General features: G+C 44.5%; 1 protein-coding gene across 7 annotated transcripts in view; it reads right to left on the bottom strand.

The window, feature by feature from the left end:
- Positions 1 to 22,569, bottom strand: part of RBM47 (RNA binding motif protein 47) — a 93,299-nt gene that overhangs the window by 19,221 nt on the left and 51,509 nt on the right. Inside the window, exon 1 of one of the 7 annotated variants that reach the window (XM_014957859.1) lies at positions 13,693 to 13,785. The exons of 4 other annotated variants lie outside the window; for them this stretch is intronic. The gene's annotated coding sequence lies outside the window, so the exon portion shown is untranslated. Of the gene's footprint in view, positions 1 to 3,428; positions 3,493 to 13,374; positions 13,667 to 13,692; positions 13,786 to 22,569 lie in introns of those variants that run through there. 2 more of the 7 variants (XM_014957856.1, XM_014957858.1) reach the window with 2 other exon arrangements.

Below are 22,569 nucleotides of genomic sequence, written 5' to 3'. Positions count from 1 at the left end.
CAGTTCAACTCAAAGTAATTCTGTAACTCTCAGCCATTTCGATAGAACCAGTTGCTGGCTGAGGCTGAAGTTATTATCCTGCAAGATATTGAAGCCACACGTTGAGGAAAGCTGAGAAGATGAGAGATGGGTTGTGTAATTGTTCTTATCAGCTTTCCAAATCAGGAAACACGACAACCCTTCCCTTCTCCCCAAATTCCCATATTTCAGTCCTGTCAACAAGGTCTATTAATACCACAGTCAGACAGGAAAATGTGTGACATATAAATAAAGTGCAATGTAGTCATTCAGTATGTAACAAGTCTTTCCTATTCTGGATGAGCTGTACTCGATGGGAGACATTTTTTGCAGTGCTTGTTTACAACGAATGCAAATAACCAGTGTTCTCTGCAGACATGCTGGTAGTGGTAAGTGTGTCCTTCTCATTAACTGTCTGTTTAACAAGCATTCTTTCTAGGAAAGGAAGAAGTCTTTCATTCAGTGTGGACTAGGAACTTGCAAACTTTTGCCATAAGAAAGACAGGAAAAACTATCTTCTGCAACCGAAAACCAACGCCACAACTAGACCGACCTGTTAATTATTACACAGGAAAGATAAGATATTCACCTATTTCACTTGCCTCTTCGAAGAAAAATTTTATATATGAACATGGTGATTTAATTCGATCATTGAAAATGTCTGTGAAAGGCTTTGCTGAACCCTGAGGAGTAGGGATATACATGCATGTGCTTGTGATTTTTCTGTGTTATTACAATACGGAGCACTCTGTCTGTCTACATAAACATTACAGCAACATGTTCCACTCTACAGTGCAACCAAAAGTATCTAAAAAAGTCCATAAACTACAGTTCCCTTTTCAGCCTTTCTGATCTAACTTTTTCAGCCAGCTCTTCTGGAGATCCCAGAATGAAACATAACACATCCTGCCTGTTTATACAAAGTCTACTCACCTAGTTAATTTTACAAAAATAGCTTCAAGACTTTTCAGTTCCCCCGTAATCTTATGCACTATTTTTGTTGCAACATTCTCAGTTTTGTGTCCGCCACCTGAACGCCGCACCGACGGGGGGCCCTGATTTCAAGCAGGAGGCAGAGGTTTCAGGGAGACCTGAAAGTGGCCAACGTCATCCCTCCCCCTCAGGTCACAGAAACGAAAATCAGCATAAAGCGACCTGCAGTTGGGATGTGAATGTTTGCTGCTGAAAGCACATTAAACTCAAAGCATTTGGCTTAGTCAGTGACTAAGGTGGGTGGTGTTTTTTTTTTCTTTTTTCCCTTTGTGCACTGACATTTGACCCCTTGTATAATATGCACCTTGCACCACTGAAACCCAGTTAGTTATTTATTAAACTCAGGTACCAATGGCTGACTTGCACATATCATGCTGTTAACTGCCTGGCGTTGCCCGTGCGCGGAGGAGAGGGGGACGAAAAGCAATTGTCTTTGCTGTGAAATTCTGTCATATCGGCAGAAAGGAGCTGCAAAGAGCAGCAATTTGTACCTGACCTCTGATCCAAGAAGTTTGTACAAACCTATGAACCTTGGATTGAAATTGAGAAATGAGGTTTACAAGTACAAGGAAGAGATTTCAAGCACTCATTACCTGTGCCCAGGTTTAATATTATAAATTAAAAAAAAAAAAAAAAAAAGTTTAACTAAGGCAGGGACTCTCTCAGGAGGCACCATCACTGTGCTGGGTTAATTCAAGACAATTTAAGCCTACTGAAATTACAGCTCAGTTGGAAATACCTATGGTTTGGAAATTAAATTTCTGTGTGCTTCAGAAAAGGAGTTGGATTTGAGACACATGTCATTTGAAATTCACCTTTTGCTGACCTTAACTGGGATTTTTTTTTTTTTAATTAAAAGCTGAAGAAAGAAGACAAGCAACACTCGATTTAATATAATTTCTTCAGCAAAGAATGGAACTGAAATGCAGAATTGAATAGAAATGACTAAAAAGAGTAGCAAAATGGCTTCTCCTTTGTTAACTTTATGCATTTTTATCCAACACATTATCTAATCTCAGTTATACAGTGCAGAGCTATATGAGAAACCAATGGAAAAATAATCAAACCAACAGCATTACAACCTGCTCTTGATAGACAGCCTTATGGCCTTGTCTTGACAAGCAAAAAGGACATGTTTTGCAGTTCTGTTAGATTAATTGTGTTAATTTAACTAAAAAGCTCTCTCAACTCTTTGAGAACTGGCAAGGTCTTTGGTGCAACATCATCAACTAACACCAACATGTGCCACCATGGACTGTGTTGGGTGTGAAGGCCTCCAGAGATCAGCTGTGATGATACGATTGAAAAAGATGCCCTTTCTGCAGCCCAGCCTGTCAGGCCATGGAGCGTTGCAAGCTGTGACATCCCTCACATGCTTCGAGCATGGGCTGTCACCCATGGCAGGCCTGGGTGTGCAAAGGGTGAAGGAGCACTTTACATGCACATTTTGAAGCACGGCTTCAATACCACCCAGCTCAGGACAGGACACCACTATACACAACAGCTGCATCTTGTCCAACATGTGAATGGACAATTTTGTCCTTGGTTTTAATTGAGCCTTAATTGCAACACTACATTTCCTTTTTTTTTTTTTTTTAAGGTTTTAGATTCAACTGATATTTTCTGGATTTGAGTTCAAACTTCACTATTGTTATCAGCACTGACCCCAATAAAGCAATAAATGAATAAATAAATAAATAAGGGTGAAGAGATTAACTTCACGTGTCCTATGTCATATACAAGCCTTAAATGTTTCACATGCTATGTAAGAAGAATGTGAATAGAATAATATTAGAACTTGATTCTCTTAAAATACTATCAAATATTCAGCATGTAGAACAAGTTATATAGATTCATTTGTATTAATAATAATTGCATATATAACTTGCTTGTTCAACCATCCTGGAAGCCACCGTCAACCTACAAGCCCCAAATTCTGTATCTAAAGCTGATAACCCAGTTTTTAAAGCTTGATTTTTATGTCTATCTCTTGAAAAAACAGACGAAAATACCAGCCAGCACAAACAGAAAACGGCAGAGACAGCCCAACTGAAAACATAACATGAGGCGGTTGTAAATGGCTGCCTTTCATTTCATTAATTTAAGATACTGGAAAAAAATATCTCTGAGACACAATTTTATTTGTTTTCCCCTGTCTAAAATATCACTGGTTTGGTTTTCACTGTTCTGACATTCGCTTTGCAGTTTGCTACGCAAATTCTTTTAGATATTCACATGTCGAGCTCGTCGTTCAAGCGTAGAAGAAGCTGCTTCCTTCTCAAACAACTCTTTAGGACCCTCTAAAAGAAGGCAAAACCCAAGCCCCATACCTTGACAATGACATACTTTCGGTCCCAGCTCCCTGATAAATGAAAACCAGATAAAAAGCCCTACAGAGCAAACAAGATTTCCCTTACCTCTCCGCTCCCGCGATCGAAGGGCGACAGGTTAAGAGGACTCGCGCCTTTGCCCGACCAACCTTTCTTCCTAATGGCAAGAGCCGTGTAACCTGGTTATAGAGTTTATGCATCTCTTTATTGGCCAGCGAGCGTTAGCCATTTAAATTCCTTGGGAGTCATTTGTTAAGGGCTCTTAGGCTGAGGCTAAGTGGGTGGGACGGGAGGGAGAGGGGATGTTAGCGCTGCCAGACGCGGAGAGCTCTCCAAAGCGGTTTGAAGATTAATAGAAAACCATCTGCAACTAAGGGATCTTGGGAAGGAGGGCTGGGTCCAACCTTCAGGGAAGCATAGGAAAGAGGAACCGGGACATTTTCGCAGGGGGGAGGAATTTGAAGAGAGAGGTTTCATTCAAAATTCAAAACTGGGAGAAAAAGGGAGTGAAACATGTACAAACAACTCCTTCCTAGCACAAGGCGTTGTGCAAATAGCTTGAGTTACTCACAACAGATAAGATAAGAAAAGAGCATATTTTGCTTGACGGCATGAGGGTTTTTTCAGTGAAAATTCTTTTTTTTTCTTTTTTTTTGGCTTCATATGTGTCTGGCAAAATTATTTCGGGCCGCACTTAATCAATTTACTTTTAGTTGCACAAAACTAGGTGGGTTTAGTGACCTCGGCAGCGGCGGGACGGTAGGAATAGCTCAGCCTGTGCCATGTACCCGACGTGCACTGTTTCAGCGGCAAACACGGAAACTCAAACGTGTTTGCTTGAAAGGCAAAAAAAAAGAAAAAAAAAGAGCCTGGTGCAGGAGTAAAAGCACAGGGGTGGTAAAAACATGATTCATGACAGCAGAAATGGTCTGTACATAACAACGGAGCATTAGGCCCCGGGAGCACTTAGGCAAAGCAAACAACACACCTTCTCGAGCAGCCAAGAGGAGGAACGGCACCGAAACACTCTTTGGATGATGGATTTCCCAGTCGGCAAGCAGCGTGCACAACCGGCCGGTGGGAGACGAGGGAGCAGGGCATGCCTTGGGGAGATGACTAATTTCTGGGAAAGGACACTGCCCGGTGAAGGTGGAAAGAAAACAGCATGTTGCAGAAGCAAAACAGCTACAGCTTTCAGTCCTTTCCCAGGTTTTTTAACTGGCATAGCCATTCCTTTCTTCTTTCTGTTTTTCTCTTTCTTTTTTTTCCCCAAAAAGTAAAGCTTGGTCCAAACCTCCAGCCAAGCAGCACATAGGCAGCAATTTCAGAGCATCCTAGCATGGAAGGAGAAGTGTCTTCACCTCTCCATGACAAACTGTGCATAGAGGTGGATTCTGCAGGGGAAGCACTGTCAGTTTGTTAACAGATGGTCCTTCATAATAATTTGCCTTGCTCTCTTAGCGGTGTAATCTGGGCATGCAAGACTTAGACACATCCTTGTACTGCAGAGTCAGAGGCTGGTCAATAGAGAAGAGGGGTAGGGGAGTCAACGGGTGTGGAGATAAGAGCTCTAAAATTAGAAGGCTCCAAGTTAGAGAGAGAAATGTGGAGGATGGCGAAGACAGGCAAAAGAAACGTTTTTGTGGAGGTTTCCAAGACCGAACAGGAAGGATAGCTGTTCTACTTACACCACAAACCCAAAGGGTGATTGCAATCACTCTGTTCTGGCTTTTTATACTTGTTTATCCACAGCACTGTGGCCGTGGTGTGTTAGGCGCTGTACAAACACACCTGCAGCCCGGATCCTGGTCCCAAAATGCCTGCAGCCCATCTACTGTACAAGTCTTTCATCTTCAGAATTCCTCTCTGCAAACGTTAACTCATGCAGAGAAGCAGGTACTGCTCTGCTGGCAAGGAAGCTGCGGCATGGAAATTAACTGGGGTTTGCCCCAGACTGTGGAAGGAATCAGTCTCAAATCCAGTGATAAAATCTAGGAGATTCTGCCAAAATGAGATCCGTGTCTCAATCCCACTGATATATATATAGGGAAGCGAGTATGAAATATTTAGCTGTTATAAGCTCGCAAAACTCCCCTCCGCCAGATTAATTAATTTTTTTTAAGTCAGTATCCTTCTCTTTACTTTGAATTTTTCTGTTGGAAAACAAACTAAATTGTTAACCATAAGCACTGTAAAGTGAATCCTATCAAATACGATGGTGTATGTACCTGAATGCAGAGGGAAGGCTACTCTGCTGCAAGTGGGGTGAAAAAGCACCGATAGGAGTGAGCCAATGGGCTCAAGTTTTGAAGGCTCTTCAATATACCGTGTCAATTAGGCTCATGCAGGGGGGCCTTGACTTTCATTTCGTACTTTCACTTTTATCCCTAGCTTGTTGTAGTTTCCAAGCTATGCCCCGTTACTGTTTAAAGCAATGAACACCGGCAGATCAAGCTGCTGCAGGCTATTCTGAGGTGTCAGCACCCCCACTGGCAGAATTTTGAAAATATATCCATTTGTCCTGCAGGCTGTGCTTTTACTGGGAAGTTAAGAAAGTTGGGCAGGACACTGCAAGTGTGTCCCCAGCCTTCCCTTGCATTAGGCACCTGCTTCCTGTCAGCTTCATGCACGCTGCGTTCATAACCATTACATGGCTTTTTATGTACCTCTTTATGATGGCTCCAGCATCACGAGAGGGATACAGCTAAGGGCAGAGCCATCCAAGCAGCAGGGAAGATGGGTTCTGTACACGCACGCATGCTCCTCTCCTCATGCAGCATCCACTGTGCTGGTGGAAGGATATAAACACATCTTCTCTCCGAATCTCTCCTAATCCTAAGATCCTAAGAGTTGTGAAAGAGAACAGTGCAGAGAAGAGTCCATCCAGACCTGTCCATCCCTATGTTTCCCATAGACCTTCCATTGCCTTTTATTCTCTTCTGTAGTAGGATTACACGTGTAAGGTTGTTCCTAAATAATTGTTGTCCTAAATAGAGTGGTAGAAAAAGCTGGACATTTGAAAAAAAAGAGAGAGATGAGATACACTGGAATGTGCTAATCCCTACTGGACAGGGACCTGCTCCCTGACACAGAATGGGCTTCCAAGGAGATGTTGTGCTTCCCCTCAGCTGGCTGTCTTCTACAAGCAGACACGCAATCTGGCCTTTGCTGACCGGGTGCACTGGGCTCCTCCACCTGATGACAAGCACTAATAAAGCGTTGGTTCTGCTCGCTGAGATTTTGACAAAGATCGAATCCAAATGCTTTGGGAGATCCAGAGACTGATCGCAGGCTCATCCTTTTATTGGGGTGGGGTTATTCTCTGGATAAGAGTGAGTATTTTTGACAATCCTGGTAGGAAACTGGCTTTCAGGAGGTATTTCAGGGTGGTAGAGTGGTAGCCTGGCATCTTGTGACAGCACAGACACGTGAGCAAGCAAGTGAAAGGAGAAGGGAGAGTAAGGAGTGAGGGGTGGGTTCACTTTTACTGTTATATTTGTTCTTCAAATACTTCTGAGAGACTGTAGTGGAATGAGAAGGGAATGTGCCAAGTGAAATATTTCACCAAAAGGACACATTAATTTAAAAGTGACCTACAAGGTGTCTGATCTTAATCTCAGAAAGTCTTTACAGTTTATAAGTATATTCACACATAAGCTTGCCCTCAACCACAATACAGCCACAAAAATTAGGATCTTATAATGTAACAGACAGACTTCCCCCCCCACCTTTTCTTTCTTTTCCTTCTCTTTTTAACAAAACCACTTTGTGTTTGGTGGAACAGGTTCCCACATGTTTGTAGAACCATTTTATTGCCTATTTCAATGTTTAAAGAGACAACACCACTTTATTTAAATGAATAACATGTTATTTTACACCTGTTCTTACACAATGTGAGTTAATACAGCACAATTCGTCATTTCCTGACTTTCATAAGTTACTGCAGACCAAAAACCGGAGTGATCCTTCAGAGAACATACACTCTGTACCACAACACTCTTGTTTCTTTACGGGTGGATAGTATACAACAAACACACATGTAATTGCATATCTCAAAACAGCCTTACTGTATACACCCTCAAGAGATTTTTCAGAGGTATTCATGTGCCCAGGTAGACACTTGGATGCAATAGCTTTCCAAGTTCTCTCACATCAAAGCCCTTTCCATGCGTAACCTATGTCAGTGTGTTGATGGAGGATTCCCAGTCAATGCCCTAGCAAAGGTGGACTCCCCTTCTGCTCCACCAGTCCCTGCCACATCTACCATCCCAGCACAGAGAGGACAAAGTCACAGCCCTGAAGGTGGAGTCCTACCAGGGGGAAATTTGGCCAAGGACAACATGGGCTTTCCCCTTTTGATTTTCAATCTTAGGCTTCTCTGGTTAATGGGCAGTGAGTGTTGCCCTGATAACCTTAACGGTCACTAGACAAAGTTTTTGTTTTATTTTTAGCAAACATTTTAATTGTCATTCTGCAATGAAATTCAGCACAGATGATCACCCTGGAGGCTAGGCTCAGTTTCCCCATGTGCAATTTTGTGCTTTCGCTTAAACCTGAAAGCAGGTTTTAGGTTCCAAAATGTAAGAAGACAGGTGCTGAATCAACCCATGGAATGCAATAGATTTTAATTAGCACATTAGAAAAAAAAAAAAGGAAAATGGCAAAACCCAAAGTTATTTTCTATAGCCACAACCATTACATTTCTGTGGCATATTTGCTTTCTATTAAAATAAATGCAGGGTGGGTTCTGGACAGACATATCTACAAGGGAGGTTAATACGATGATTGATTTCCAGTCCCTGGGTAAGTAGAGCACTCTATGGGAAAAAGGTTTGGACCTCACTAGCCTGATGTGGCTGCTGAGGACCAGTGTTTCACACCACAGACTCACAGATGTGTTAAACTGGTGCTGCCAACGTCATGTCCCTCTCTGTCCTTCCCACAGCCACCCCGGGCAGCCTCTGCTTGTGCTGCCACCAGCCTTTTTGCAGCTGCACCCCAAGCACACGCTACCGAACACCTGGGCTGGCAGAGGGGAAGAAGAAGGTGGGACCGGTCCTTCTGCCAGCATTGCTGGCTTAAAGCATGTGTCGAATCACCAGGGTTGAGCAAATTCGTGGGAAAACAGGGCTAAGATTTCTTGTGAAGCCTGCTGAAGCGAGTTTCACAGCACTGCTCCAGCTCTGGAAAAGCTGATGAGATTTCACAGAGGGTAGATGGAGCCTTTCTGTAACACCGAGGAGCTCACTGAACCATCCAGAGAGATCAGAGGGTAGAATAACTAACCCTTTGTAAGTTTGGATGCAGCCAGTGAATTTTAGTGCTGCAGGTATCAAGAAGCTGAAGGCACTGGAGGAGTCAAGGAGGGTGGCACGGCACAGTAGTGTGAGCTCCACAGGTCACTGAAAGGCACCTGGTGACCACTGCCTGTAGCTAGCAGGGATATCCAGCCAGCACAAGCCAACCATGTACCAATCAATTTTGATAATTAAAAGGCTCCCAGCAAATAAGATTCTTGTTCGTTCCCTCTGGGGCCTTTTTGCCAGGGAGGGCATTTCAGGGTTTTGTGATACTCGTTGACAAGAGGGAGGATCAAGACTCCAAACTTATATGTGCAGGAGACTTCCAGAATTGGGGTATGAAACTGAGCATGGTTAGCACACCTAACCCTCACTGCCTCTCTTCCAGCAATTGCTCTGTCCTTTCACAGGTCGCAGTAGAATATGAGTATTAAGCGAAAGAGCTTTTCCTTCAGCCAGCAGGCATCATCTCTGGCTAAGGCATAACCTTTTCTATTTTACTTCCTCATGTCTTACTGAAAATAAGACAATAAGCATCATTCAGAAATTGTTTGTAAAAAGAGATTATCAGATAAGGGAACTGACACAGTTCCCTTCAGGAAGAGAAATTTACTTTTCTGCCTCCCACTAACATGAAGGGAAAATTTAGACTAGAGGAGACTGAACGAGCTGCAGGGGAGTTGACTGTATCCATTAACTCTGGTGTCTCTTACATTATGCTTTATTACACATTCACAACTTCCATGTACCAGAACACTGATTTATTGTCAGGATTAGAAAAACCCAGCTTCTGCTGGTGTTGAAAGTCTGACCTGCCACGCACAGAAAAGGCATGGTTACCGAAGAAGTCTGCGTTAAGCAGACGAAGATTTATACCAGTCCTGTGCGGCCAGAATACCCGAGACAGGACTTTTCCTGCTAAAAAGGTGTTGTGACCGAGTCACCCCTCGGCGGTGCGTGCTGCCGTGAGTTGGGAGCGGGGTCACACCTCTTGGCCCATCGCCCTGCCTTGGCACAGTGCACTTTGTCCCCGCGGCCCAGGGCGGATTTGCCCGTGCCATCACATGCTCTCCCCTTACCTAACCTCACCCCAGCGCCACGGCTCCTCCTCTGCCGGGGTTTGCATCCTCTCTGCTCCTCTCTCCTCCCAACCTTCACTATGGGCAGGAAGGATTTGGGCTGCAAACCTGCCTTTTCACTGAGTTTGCTTCTCAGCGGCCAGCGTTGTAGTCTGGTACATGCTCCTCCTGAGCTACTTTGGCTTGCTCTGGTTTGGGGCTGATTTAAGCTATGCTGCCAGTCTAAGATGTGCTTCTACAGCAGAGGAAACAGGATGGATTTCCCTCTTATTCCACCAAACATGTTATCTAGAGCGCAGGCAAGCCCTAGAACTATACCCGGCCACTTGCACGGTGCAGAGACACAAGTGTAACATAAGCTGCTCTTGGTATGAACTTTGCAACCCTGTGGTTAAACCACCCACCGTAACCAAACAGGCTCAAATAGTGAAAGGGCACTTTCACCTCCACGGCTGCACCTGGGCTGGGGCCCACCACTGGTGTGGGGCTCTGGGGCATGGTCCCCCCGACTGCCAGGGCTGCCCCAGGTCATCCTGTGGGCTAGAGCCGGCCTAATTAAACTTGAAAGTGCTCAAGGGCTGTGTTAATGGGCAGCTCTCGGTAATCACAGGAAGGTGATTTTTTTATAGGACTACACTTCTGCTGTAAAACACTTCTCTCTCAAAGAAAGACCTCAGAGTGCTGTTGACATAACTTACCTCTATAAGTATCTGACAAGATAAACCATGCAAAGTGTCTGTGATTTCAAGGAGCATAATAGCTGAAATGTTTAGGAATGAGAAGAATGGTCTGAATGGCTGCAATTATTAAATCCATTAGTTAAATTGCTCTTTCACTTCCTCGGGAGAGAAAATGTTTCTGCAATGACCTAGGACCTGCCGTTCTTGAGCCACTCACAGAGCCTAAGTGGGAGGTATATCTCATTCAGGACACACCTAAGCCTCATACCTACTATTCCTAGAGGAAGGAAATGCACTTTCAAGAGGGCATTTCCAAACTGGCAATAACCAAAGCCTTGAGTTCAGACTCAGAATCTGCATGAAAATGTCCCAAGACGGGAAGATTCTTTTACTTTGGCCAAAGGAGGGGTTGGAGACACAGAATGAGCTCTTCTGAGCAGTATCCACACTCTCAGCTCTGCCCTATTTATCTCTCATATTTCTTCTCTTCTGCAGGGTGGATGCGTGTAGACCATGGGACTGCCCAGGGTAGGCACTGTGGGCAAGTCACAGAATCATAGAAACACAGGTTAGAGTTGGAAGGGACCTTAAAGATCATCGAGTTCCAACCTCACTGCCATGGGCAGGGACACACTTCCCACCAGACCAGGTTGCTCAAAGCCCCATCCAGCCTGGCCTTGAACACCTCCAGGGATGGGGCATCCACAGCTTCTCTGGGCAACCTGTGCCAGTGTCTCACCACCCTCACAGTAAAGAATTCCTTCCTATTATCTAACCTAAATCTACCCTCTTCAATTTAAAACCATTACCCATTGTCCTATCACTACATTCCCGGACAAAGAGTTCCTCCCCATCTCTCCTCCCTCGCTCTTCAGGGATTGGAAGGCCTTTATAAGGTCTTCACAGAGCCTTCTCTTCTCCAGACTGAACAACCCTAGCTCTCTCAGCCTGTCTTCGTAGGAGAGGTACTCCAGCCCTCTGATAATCTTTGTGGCCCTCTGCTGGACCTGCTCCAACAGGTCCACGTCCTTCCTGTGATGAGGACTCCAGAGCTCGACACAGTACTCTGGCTGGGGTCTCACGAGAGCAAAGTAGAGGGGCAGAATCACCTCCCTCAACCTGCTGGCCACCTTGTTCTGGGGGGAAGGAGAAGACTTCAGCTAAAAGATTTTCTGCTGTGCTACCTTTGGGTCCAGAGAAGAGACCTCGGCAGGATTATTTTTGTTAGCAGAGATGTAAGCGATGGGAACCACTGTCCTCAGCTGTTGGACGTAAATAATGCTCACCACACACCTGAGACATTAGCTGTTTGTAAGGAGACATCTGCAATTAAACAGGAAATTGCAGCTTGTCAGTGGGTTAACCAGGTGACAAATTACTGTGATCCTGCAGAAATACTCCCCTTTTTTGTAAAAACAGTTAAAATCTTCTCAGGAATTCTAAAAGGTCAGTGACTTTACCTTTCTCAAAAACATGCGAGGTAAACCCCTAAAGGAAGCACATTTAATTGGTGGGAACACATACAGGTTGCATTTTAAAGGTAATATCCAAATTACCAAATATCCAGAGAAAGAGTTGCTACAGTCTCTGTGCAGCTAAAATGGCTGAAATCTGACCTTTCTAGGGTTGTGTGCTATCTCTAGAGCACCTCTGGAGATACGTCTATGTTTGAGGACATTGCCCTTCCTGCTACATTGCTGGAGATTATTCCAAAAGAAAAGGGAAGACATTTTTGTGCAGCCTGTCCCAGCCTTACCCCATTTGATTCACCAGTACATGATTTAGCACGGAATATCTGAATATGGAAATGTAATATATATTGCTGTTTAGTACACAGATTAATGTGGCAACAACCAGCTTCTCACCTGTCCTTCACCTGTCCAAATACTTAGACTTCCCACATCACTCTTGAGGTCTGAATTTTCTATCTGTAAAAGGAATTATTTGTTCTGTTTGTATTCAGGGGTATATGTGAAGAGATGGTTGGAATTTTGTTGCTGTATAAAGTTAGTTCACCCCTGGTGCCACATCATCATGTTTAACATGAGCAATGTTACATCAGAGATTTAATTTGACTTCTCATATATTCCATGGTATGAAACTGGTGGTATGTACAAGACAGTGCATCCCAGAAAATACAAATAAAGCCATCCGGTGGTGAGGGTTCCCTTGTTTTGATCTTTGGTCCTTGTAAATGAAGAAAATCTTTTTCTGAAGAGTAGCAAGGTTATACTAACGCTTTAGACTGCTTTTCTTTGGAAACTCTCAATTCTTTTGGGAACAATTGTTGCCAAAAATTAAACTTAAGCAGATTAAAATTGCCTTGCATGTAATTTCCTAAGTATATTGATGACGCCAACAAAGGAAAAGTAATTTCCTTACACAGTCACTGAGCTACGTCATTTCAGAGAGGAAAAAAATTAACATTTTGAGTTTGTGCCTTTAGTCCTGAAAAGACTGTTGTATCCATATGAAAAGGTTACTTTTGGTCTGTCATTGATCGCCTTAGAAGATTAAACATAATGTTAACGAGCAATTGCGGAGCACAGCGTGACGGTTGCTGTGCATGCCGCATAGACCTCGGCAGTGCAGGAGGACACCTGCAACCTGGAAGAACAGGAGCCTCCACAATGACTGCCCATTTCTAGCAGAGACACTCAGTTGTGTTCAGAGCCAAGTCAGCACCACGGAAGAAACAGCTTTCACATCTAAAGCATAAGACGACCTCTTGCATTTAGTGACAAGGAAGACAGACTTCTCTGAAACAAGGCTTTTCCATCACGACCTCCTCTATGAATGCCTACACTGTGTTTTGGGGCATCTGCCAAGAGGTAGATGCCTCCTGGTAGATGCCCAGGAGGCTGAAACAGGTGCCTCACTGACCAGGCTCCCTCCGAAACAGCCTGTGTCCCTGCTAAATACCATAGGAAATATAACCACGACCATAATACCGCCACAGGGTAGGGTTACTAACCTACAGGTGGATCCTCGGCCGTCCGGCAGCAGTGGGCTTGTGTCCCGCTAAGCCTTCTCGTGCCTGGTGCCACCGTCGCGTCCCCACCACCCAGCCGCCCGCTGCTCCCAGACCTCAGCCGGGGACTTTGTAGGTCACGGAGAAACAGCAGGACGGACCTCGTGCTTCCAGATGCTCTTTTACTGAAACTATCAGGGGAACCTAAATCATTACAACCCTTAACGACGACCGGAGCTGGTTAAAGGGCACTTTACAAAAGGTTCCTCCCTGGGTACACTCTGATCGTGTCTCGCCAAGAGCAACCAGCTTCTCTCCTACCTCCTCTGGCCAAAGTTCAGCACATCGAAGGGGACAAAGTCCAGCAGCAGCTCATGGTTCAACGGCTGAAGCCACTCCGGCTTACCGCAGGTGCTCCAGAGGTAAAGCTGCTGTGACACTCAAAGCTCACAGGTACAAACTACTGTAAAATTTGGAAGGGGAGGAGGGAGCGCATTTCGGCACAGAAGACAAACAGCATTCGCTGCTGTAACTGAGCAAACAGGCAATAAATAGACTCGTTGTCTTTGCCCGGGAGTTGATTTCCCTGTTTGCACACCCCAGCACTCGCACGCTCTTCCTGGTTTTGCTGGACACGTGGTGTTCCCAGCCTGGCTGCCTAAAAAATGGCCCCACACCCCACCCCAGGCGCCCGAACTCATTCCCCCTCCTTCTCCCATCCACCACGTCTGGAGCTGCTGGCCTGCTGCAGACAAGCAGCACGATGAACAAGAGAGGTCTCGGAGCTCATGCAGCTTTAGGAAAGCTAGGACTAACTCAGAGAGATTAAATGTGTAGGTGGTTGAGGAAGAAGCAGTTAGAACCGAGCTTTTTCCCCCAGCCTGAGAAGCAGAGGCCAGCAGGGCTGTGCGACCTGGGGGTGAGGGCACCCACGGTCCCCAGCAGCCACCCAGCCTGCGGGAAGGAAGGGGGTGCAGAGATGAGCAAGGCAGGAATGCAACGGGTGGGAGGATGGGAGAGGCTGGGGACATGGGAAGGAGCTGGAATCGCCCTGCATTCCTATGGCAATACTATACAAAACCAGACTTAATAAGTTCTGCTATTCATAGATCAGCCGGTTATAATGATGTTAAATCCTCCAGTCCTTGTCTGTCAAATTCACACTGAGATAAGTAGGAGCTAAGCATGCTCAAGTGCCTTTGAAGACTGTATGTGTGCCTAGATGCTGGCCTGGGGAGGTCTGACTTTAAATACCCCTGTCTTAACGACAACATATGAAAAAAAGGGGTCTGTCTTTCAGACACAAACTTTAATCATTATATTGCCCAACTCACACAAACCTTATCAACAAAATTATGCAAAATGTACCCAGTTACATTCTAACACTGAGTAAAAATCAAACTTCTGAGTCTATGCTACACTTCCCTTTCATTAAGCATAAAGCATATTTTAATTAACTTAGACCCTGAACTGTCTTCCAAAACACTAAATTTAGGCTCCCTTAGGTACACTACTGATACAAATGTAAAGTTACTGGAATGTCACAGGAGAAGTAGTGAAAATATCTAAACGTGTGGCCTACAGCAGAGAGAGGAAAAAAAATGGATTTCTGCAGTCATGGAATGAGGAGATGTGTGTGGAAAATCCTGGCTGCTGGTTTTGCTATTTTCAGTTCATTAGTAGAAGCGTTGTCTCCAGAGAGAGCTGCTTTCCTTCCTTCCCCTCTTCTCTAGAAAGAGGACAACACACAGAAGGAATATAATGGTTTAAGAAGGAATTGTTTTTCTTTTATCTTTTTACATCTTTCAGTTGCTGTTTATAACAGTGCTTAATTTTAAGGGAATAGTAACAGAGGAGACATATTCAGAAAGAGCTGACCTTCTAAGAGAACAAGCAAGAAACACCTAGGATGGGTAGAAACCTGAAGAGTTGATGATACCCTTTGATAAGGTTGTATAAGGGAACAATCCCACTGGTTGTCTACCTGGTGGTTTGGAAACCCCTGGCAGCTAATGTACTGCGTACTATTGTGCACTTATTTCAGTGAAGGGAAAACCCATTTTGTTTGTTACCCCATTATAGGGCTTTGTTTCTGATTTTCTTACTCTCAAAAGCAGCAAAAGCGCCAAAACAGCGTGCTGTTTAATATCAAACAATGCTCTTATTTCTTGTCAGAACAGGGAAATCCAGTCTTGCTCAACTGCACAGCCAGGAGGAACTTAACTCTATACATTTGGACTGGGCTTATCAAAGAAAATAAGGAACTGCACAAAAGCAGGGAAAATTTATAATAGGAGCAAAGGGAACCCATCACTACCTGTCAAGAGTTTCTTTAAGTGCCTGTCAAACTGGGAGCACAATGTTTGATAAACCCCAGTGTCAGTTCTTACCTCAGAAAGAGAAACCGACAGCCAGAGACGTGGTTTGGGAAAAAGGAGTATGTTACAGTCAGGTGGCAGAGTGACATGCAGAAGCTCCAGCTGATGTAGCCAGGGCACAGGGTGCCTCTGGGGGTCTCACCCACCTCTCAGGTGGGTTCTCTGCCCTCCTGGCTGCTTTGGAGCGGTTCTTTCTCTTGGTTTGGCCCAGAAATCACACCCTGGACCTGAAAGTTTAACTAAGACTGTGCGATCTTCTCAACACTTTTGGTTCTAATCATGTATGCTCTCCAACAAAAGTGTGTTGTGTTTAAAAAAAAAAATTCTCAAAAAGCCATAACATAAGCACCTAAACCCTTACTCAGCGCTTGTCTCCTGTGGAGGAGCGGAAGACACTCCCTTCTGAAGGAGGATCACATTTATTCCTACAAGGGGAAGGCGGAGGAGATTCCCGGTGGAGGAAGGGCTGGACCACTGCCCGTGCTGCACCTCTATTCGGCCTGAGAGAGAGCAGAGGAGGGCACAAATGTCCTTTCCACTGCCCCAGCTGGGAAAATCCTCTGCCCACTTTGATCCCTGGAGCAGCTCAGGGCAGTCCCATGCGCTCTGCACATCTGCACCGTGAGACAGCTCAGTTCCCCAGGTCATCCTCTGTCCTGGTCTGCTGAGCATCCACACTGCATCAAGGCTTGCTTTCGGGTCCTCTTTTGGACAGGACAAAAGCCCAGATGTGGCTCCAAGGACAGACAAAAAGGACTCACCCGTGCCAGCTGTGGTGGCCTGGGCTGATGCTTCCAAGAGGATCCCTGCACCCACAGGTGTCCCTGTGTGACTGTGTGCTGCAGCCAAGCACACACCCCCAGCTTCATCACACCCCCCTGCTACAATTCAGGAGCCCACAGTTAACAAAAAGCATATGAGAAATGATAACCATGCCTTAGGACCAGGAGCGCCATCACAGGTGCTAGAGAAGACCCAGGGCACACGTTTTGTGGATGAGCCAACCTGCTCATCCCCAGGAAAAGTTAGCAGAGAACCACAGTTCCTGATATAAGTAATAAATTTATATTTGTTTGAATGAATAAATTGCCTGCTACCTCCTTTTTGTTTTCCCCTAAGCAACACAGCACAGTTAGTATATGTAAGTGAAAACTGCTGGTTACAAAAGTTCCTCTGAACAAAACCAATGTCCAGTAGGCTAAATAAACTTGGAAATCTGAGGTGCAAGCTGCCAATGTTTGGTGTCATACCTCCAAAAGGCTTTGTGGGGTTCTACTGAAACCTGCCAGGAAAAAACTAACCCAGGCTCAGGTGAGGAAAAACTTGTTTTCCTTCTGGTTCCTTGGAAGTGGAGCAGTTATAAGAAATGTAGGCCTTCCAGCTAAAAGGTTATTTCATTTATAAACATGAAGAAACTTGCATTTAGCATTGGGGCATTTTGAGGGAGGTGTAAACAGTCATACGCACATCCCCACCCCTGCCCACCTCACGTGGGCATTTGCAGTGCAAGTGGTCAAAAGAACCCACCCTAAAGAAATGAAAATGGAGCCTTCCCCCGGGGAGCGACAGGCAAGCAGAGGAGACAGAGACACCTCACGGCACAGCACCACATCTCCAGACACCACAAATAAAATCCTGTGCATTACACCCTGCTCGTGCAGAAAGCGTCCCGCCGCCACCGGGTGAACGGGAAAGTCATATTTCACACTCAGATTCCAACAAGGGGATCACACCTTGGAGATGAGAAACTGCGCCAAAGAAACAGGCTATTTTTTGAAAGTCAAGCCAAATGCTTGAAGAAAACCTTCTAAAAAGTATCCGCCAGCCCCGCTGTGTTTATGGGTCCATTCAGCCGGCGAGTAGCTGGCTCGTAGATTTTGAGTGCAGGTAATGATTTAACATCATGACCCAAGCAAGGAAGTGGAACACCCTGAGAAACGATTTTGGCAAGGCTATATTTAATGAGTCAGAGTGTCCTGTTATCTGATGGCATGTTTTTACATGGTGGGAGCTATTTTAACTGCCGTATAATGATCCAAGAAGCTGCAAAGGGGCGAATGCTTCCCTCGTCAGTACCAGCCCAATCAATACCCATCATGTTTTTGCATGGTGTTTCTATCAGCACGGCAAAATTGCCATCTCTCTACAGAACCTGTCTGGTGCTGGACCTGGGTACGGAGCCACTGTGAACATGCGGGACCGTGAGCTGGCCTGCAGCTCTCCTGCCCTTTGCTGGCCATTTTCCTTGCTTTTAGTCCTGGGGAAGAGGTCACATCTTCCCGGTATTTGTGTCTGTTCTTTTTCACATGAGCAGCCAGAGGAATAAATGAGAAATAGAGCATGCTCGTGAATCAGGAATAAATCCTGTTTGAAAGCCGGCTTGAACAGATGATCCAGATGGGTACATTTGTTCTGGTGATGGTTTTCTTAAAAAAAACCAGCTCTCAGCCTTTTTACTCAACCCCACATTAATTTCCTAAAAAAAACCCCCAAAATATTTAACCCTATTCATCTCTTACTGACAGAGCTGACAGGAGACTTATACACACTATAAATTAGGTATATGACTAAAAACTGCTACTCCCAAATATTTTTGTAAGCAAACAGGAAAATCTATTGCACATAAAAATACCACCAATGTAATATGCTCATCTGAAGTCTCAAAAAGCTGCCCTCATAGCTGAAAACATTTAGCATTTATGAAGTTGCTTAATGAAAGCAGCAGTGAGCTTTTTGTATGTGATTGTTTTTTGGTGTGTTTTTTTTTTAAATCAGATGAAAGCTAGCTCTGGAAAGGCCAAATGCCAGTTGCTGAGTTATGTGCAAAGGCTCCTCTGTTGGGAGCTGCCGCCATCTCTAGTATCAGAACTCCACCTGCAGATACTGGAGTACTGGGCATTCACTGCCTTCCAGAGTCAAGGTGGTCACCCGGATTAAAGAAGGGAAGCAGAGGGAGGCTGAACTCATTGACTCGCTTGCAAATCTCTGTCAGATCCTTGCTGACGCCCCTCCCCTACACAAACTCGCAGATCTTGCATGCTGACAGTCTGAAGGACACAAATCAGAGGTATTTTCATTTTTTCACTTCCCTTAAGAAAGACACGCCTGCTGTCTTAACACAGAAACTAGTCCATAAGTTAGAATTACCCTTATTTTAATTACTTGGACTTCACCCACAAAAACATAACATTAACTGTAAGTAATTTACATAATTACAACTCTGGAAAACCTGAGTTTAAACAAAACAGCAAACTCCCTAGAACTGGATTGGACAAGAAGAAAAACAAAAGAGAAGAGGCAGATCCTATCTGGCATCGCCTGGCATGTTAGCACAACTCGATTCCCAAAACACTGTCAAAATTTCGCTTCCTAAAACACTGCAAAATTTGATTTCTTCTAAACAATCTTTCCCCACCCCCCCTTTAAAAAAAAAAAAACAACCAAACAATAAAACCTCTTCAGTATATTCAAGAGCAAAATCATTAGGCCTCAAAGTTCAGCACCATGATAAACTTAAGTGCCAGTTAATAACTTGCCCAGCAGAGCAATCATGGACTCTGGACACAAAGTCTAGTGAGATCGCTGGAGAGAGCTGTGAACCTGGTGGAGATGTGCACCATGAAGTGCTGTTACGAGGTGCTAGCACAGAGCTCCTTCCCCTCATCAGGCAGAAGTTTAAGAAGGCTTCTTGCCTCTGCAAGGGAAGAAAGGTACAAACTCATGAGAGCATGAGTTTGTCAGTTTTGCTAGTGTCCATCAGAAATTCTAAGAGTTGACTAAGAATAATTATTATGGATATTTTTGAGATTATTCTGTCTTGATTTCTTTTTAACCTAAGTCTTCAGTTTAGGCTCCCAATGCAGCAAAGTACGTAAGCAAATGAAAACAGTTTAAATCTCATCTACATTACCACAATTGCAATGTGTTTAAAATGACATGTGCTGGCTGGCGTGAACCCTACCTGCCTCTCCCAAAATGTAGCCAGAGGTCTCAGTAACCTCCCTGCCGCTGCAGGTGAGGCACAGAAGAGCTTTCACTGTGTTTTCATGCTGCTGTGAAGACACTCCCAATTAATTCAACAATTTCTTTATTGAAACTTCCTTGTTTAAATGCAAATGAAGAGCAGAGCTGAGCCTATAGTGTTGAACGAGCATAAACTGAAATGCCTTAACCGGATTTCATTTCCATGCCTTGCCTCTTTTTTTTTTCCATAGGGGCGATGTGTCATCATAAAATTTAAAAGAAAACTCTCTACATATCCTGCTTCTGTTTGCAAAAGGCTGCTCACCTTTTTATTTGCCATTTTAAAGGCTAGCTAAAAAGAAACATTCTTCATCGAAAAAAAGTCCTTTATGTCTGTGCAGAAAGCAGTCACTTTGAAAAACGCTCGGTTGCAGACATGTACATTGCCCCAGCTCGTGAGAGTTCATAGTATTTGTATCCAACATCAGCATTAACTAACCAGCCATTCACAGCAAAATTCTCTGCAGCAGAAAATAGATTACTACCTAGAGCAAAAAAATTTAGCATATAGAACAGCACCATATTAAACCGCTGTACATGACTCTAGTTTTAATGTGGGTTATCTGTAATTATGGTGTTAGTACAGAATCAGAATAATGGTTTTCACCACGGCTGATCAGAGAGAAATTCTTCTCTTCAGCCTCACTGGAGCAACTGCACAGCACAAAGGAGCATCTTCGTTGACTTTAGTCAAGGGTGAAACCCCACTAGGGCTTTGGAGAAGAGGACATCCAACCCAGGCAACTCTGTGATTCTATTCTGTGATTCTATGACTGTAGCCTGTTGTGCCTGTCAAAATATGTTTCTGTGGGATTTACTGGCTATTCCCCTTATCTCCAGATTGTGAAAAGGGGGGAGCATATTGCCTATAAGCCTCTGTAAATCCTTCTCCCTTGGGTGTGCTACATCTGGTATTTTGGTGTAGAAGATACCACAGGACACTGAAGCATAAGCTCTTTCAGAAGCAGAAAAATGAAAACAAGGGAGAAATCAAGACAACAGGCTTGTTTAGGCCCTTTTTAGTGCTCCTTAGCACTATTGTCTCAGATTTATACCCGGATGACCCCACTCTGCTGTGGGGTGTGATAAGCCTCCGAGACAAGCAGCTCCTTCAACATCCAGGTGGCTGGACATTGGCCATTCTTGCTGCTCCCCCACTCCCTTCACTCTCCCCGTTTGTTTCTGTGATATTGCTCCTCTCCATGGGATTTTTTCACAGGGTTGTGTTGAGCCCAGAGCTCCTTCCCTGCCTTCCAGCCCTCCTCTTGGCAGAAGGCAACAGGGCTCCCACACGCCCACCTCTATTTCATGCCCTCTCCACAGACACCTCTGGGATCGATGGTGCTCCTCATTTGGGTAGATGTGCTTGATCACCTCATGCTCCTACCCACGCTACTGTTTTTGTGGCCACTGTGATTACGCCTGTACTTACAGCACTGCAGTTTCAAACAACGACCCCCTTGCTAAGGGATTCCCACCTGACTACTGACACAGATCTAAACTTTGTTCTTCAAGGTTGATTGACAAGAAATTTTAAGTAAAAACGAAGTAGTGCTAATGCTACTTCCACGGTAGCTTCCACTGTACCTAATCCCCACCATCCGTGCTGATGGTTCCCACCACCAAGTTCAACAAGCTTCCCATGCAGTAATCCCAGCCACTCTTCCTGCATTTTCATGCAGTTGTGGTGCCTGAAGACACCTGTTGAGGTCCATAGGCACATCCTATACATTTTTAGTACTGCAGCATGAGTTTTACCCTGGAACTGCTTTCAGAGCCATCCTTGCTATTATATTATTTAACACCCCAGGCGACCACAGCCCTATCAGGTACAGCATTTACTCATAACCATGGCCTGATGAAGCCCCTTCAGTATGCAGCATGTAATGGCAATGTAGCTCCCAAGGATAACATTAGCAGGGCTAAACATGATACCAGCTAGAGACGGCTTTGCAGAATCAAGATTTTAGCTATCAATCCCACCGACTGACACCAACCGACTGAGTAATTCCATTAAACTCAACCTGTAGCTGCCTATCCATAAATTTTCAAGGCCTTAGTTTCAGCTTTATAAAGTTGTCTGCCCACAACAGAGCTAACTACAGGTGTGGTTTGAGCATCTCTGGGAGCCATTCAAGTGGAAGAGCTTCATGACAGAGTGGCTGCCCTGAGTATTGCTTGGAGAAGCATTAACAAAAGTGCCATAAACCAGGTTAGAAAAAGCCTTTTCTGTGCATTGCAGAATGTTTACATAGCAATTTTCCCTTTAAACATCCCACATTTTTCAGGTGAAAGCATTCAGTTCAGTAAAGTTTAGCACGATCCCAGCTGATCAGTCTGTCTAAGGCTGTTCTCAGTTGCAATTACAAAAACTGTCCAGAGGAAAGAAGATCCAAGCAAGATGTGCAGTTTTTTCTGGAGGCCATTAAAAGAATACATCACTGCTGTAGTGCCACAGCATTTGTCTGATAATATCTTTGCAGGAGGTAGGAAGGACTGGAATAATGACTATTCTCTGCAGCTCTTCAGAAAGGATGAAAAGTCAGTAGAGGATGCACATCTGCAAAACATGACTTTCATGGAACAACCAAAAGGTTTTGATTTGAACAATGCGTTTCATTTTTAAGCCAAATACTCATTAGATACAAGACAGGCAACCTGACGACCTCTCAAAGTTGATTCCTTCCAAATACAAAGGTTAAATGGCACTTCAGCTTTTGCTCAGTGTCTTGTTTTCAATCTCATAGCCTGGGAGATCCAGGGAATATGACCAGTAAATCCACGAGTCAGGATACTG

This window comes from Calidris pugnax, unplaced genomic scaffold (assembly GCF_001431845.1).
Source record: "Calidris pugnax isolate Ruff unplaced genomic scaffold, ASM143184v1 scaffold349, whole genome shotgun sequence".
NCBI lineage: Eukaryota > Metazoa > Chordata > Aves > Charadriiformes > Scolopacidae > Calidris > Calidris pugnax.
The sequence above is the reverse complement of the archived record's forward strand: the minus strand, read 5'-3'. Positions and strand labels throughout refer to the sequence as shown.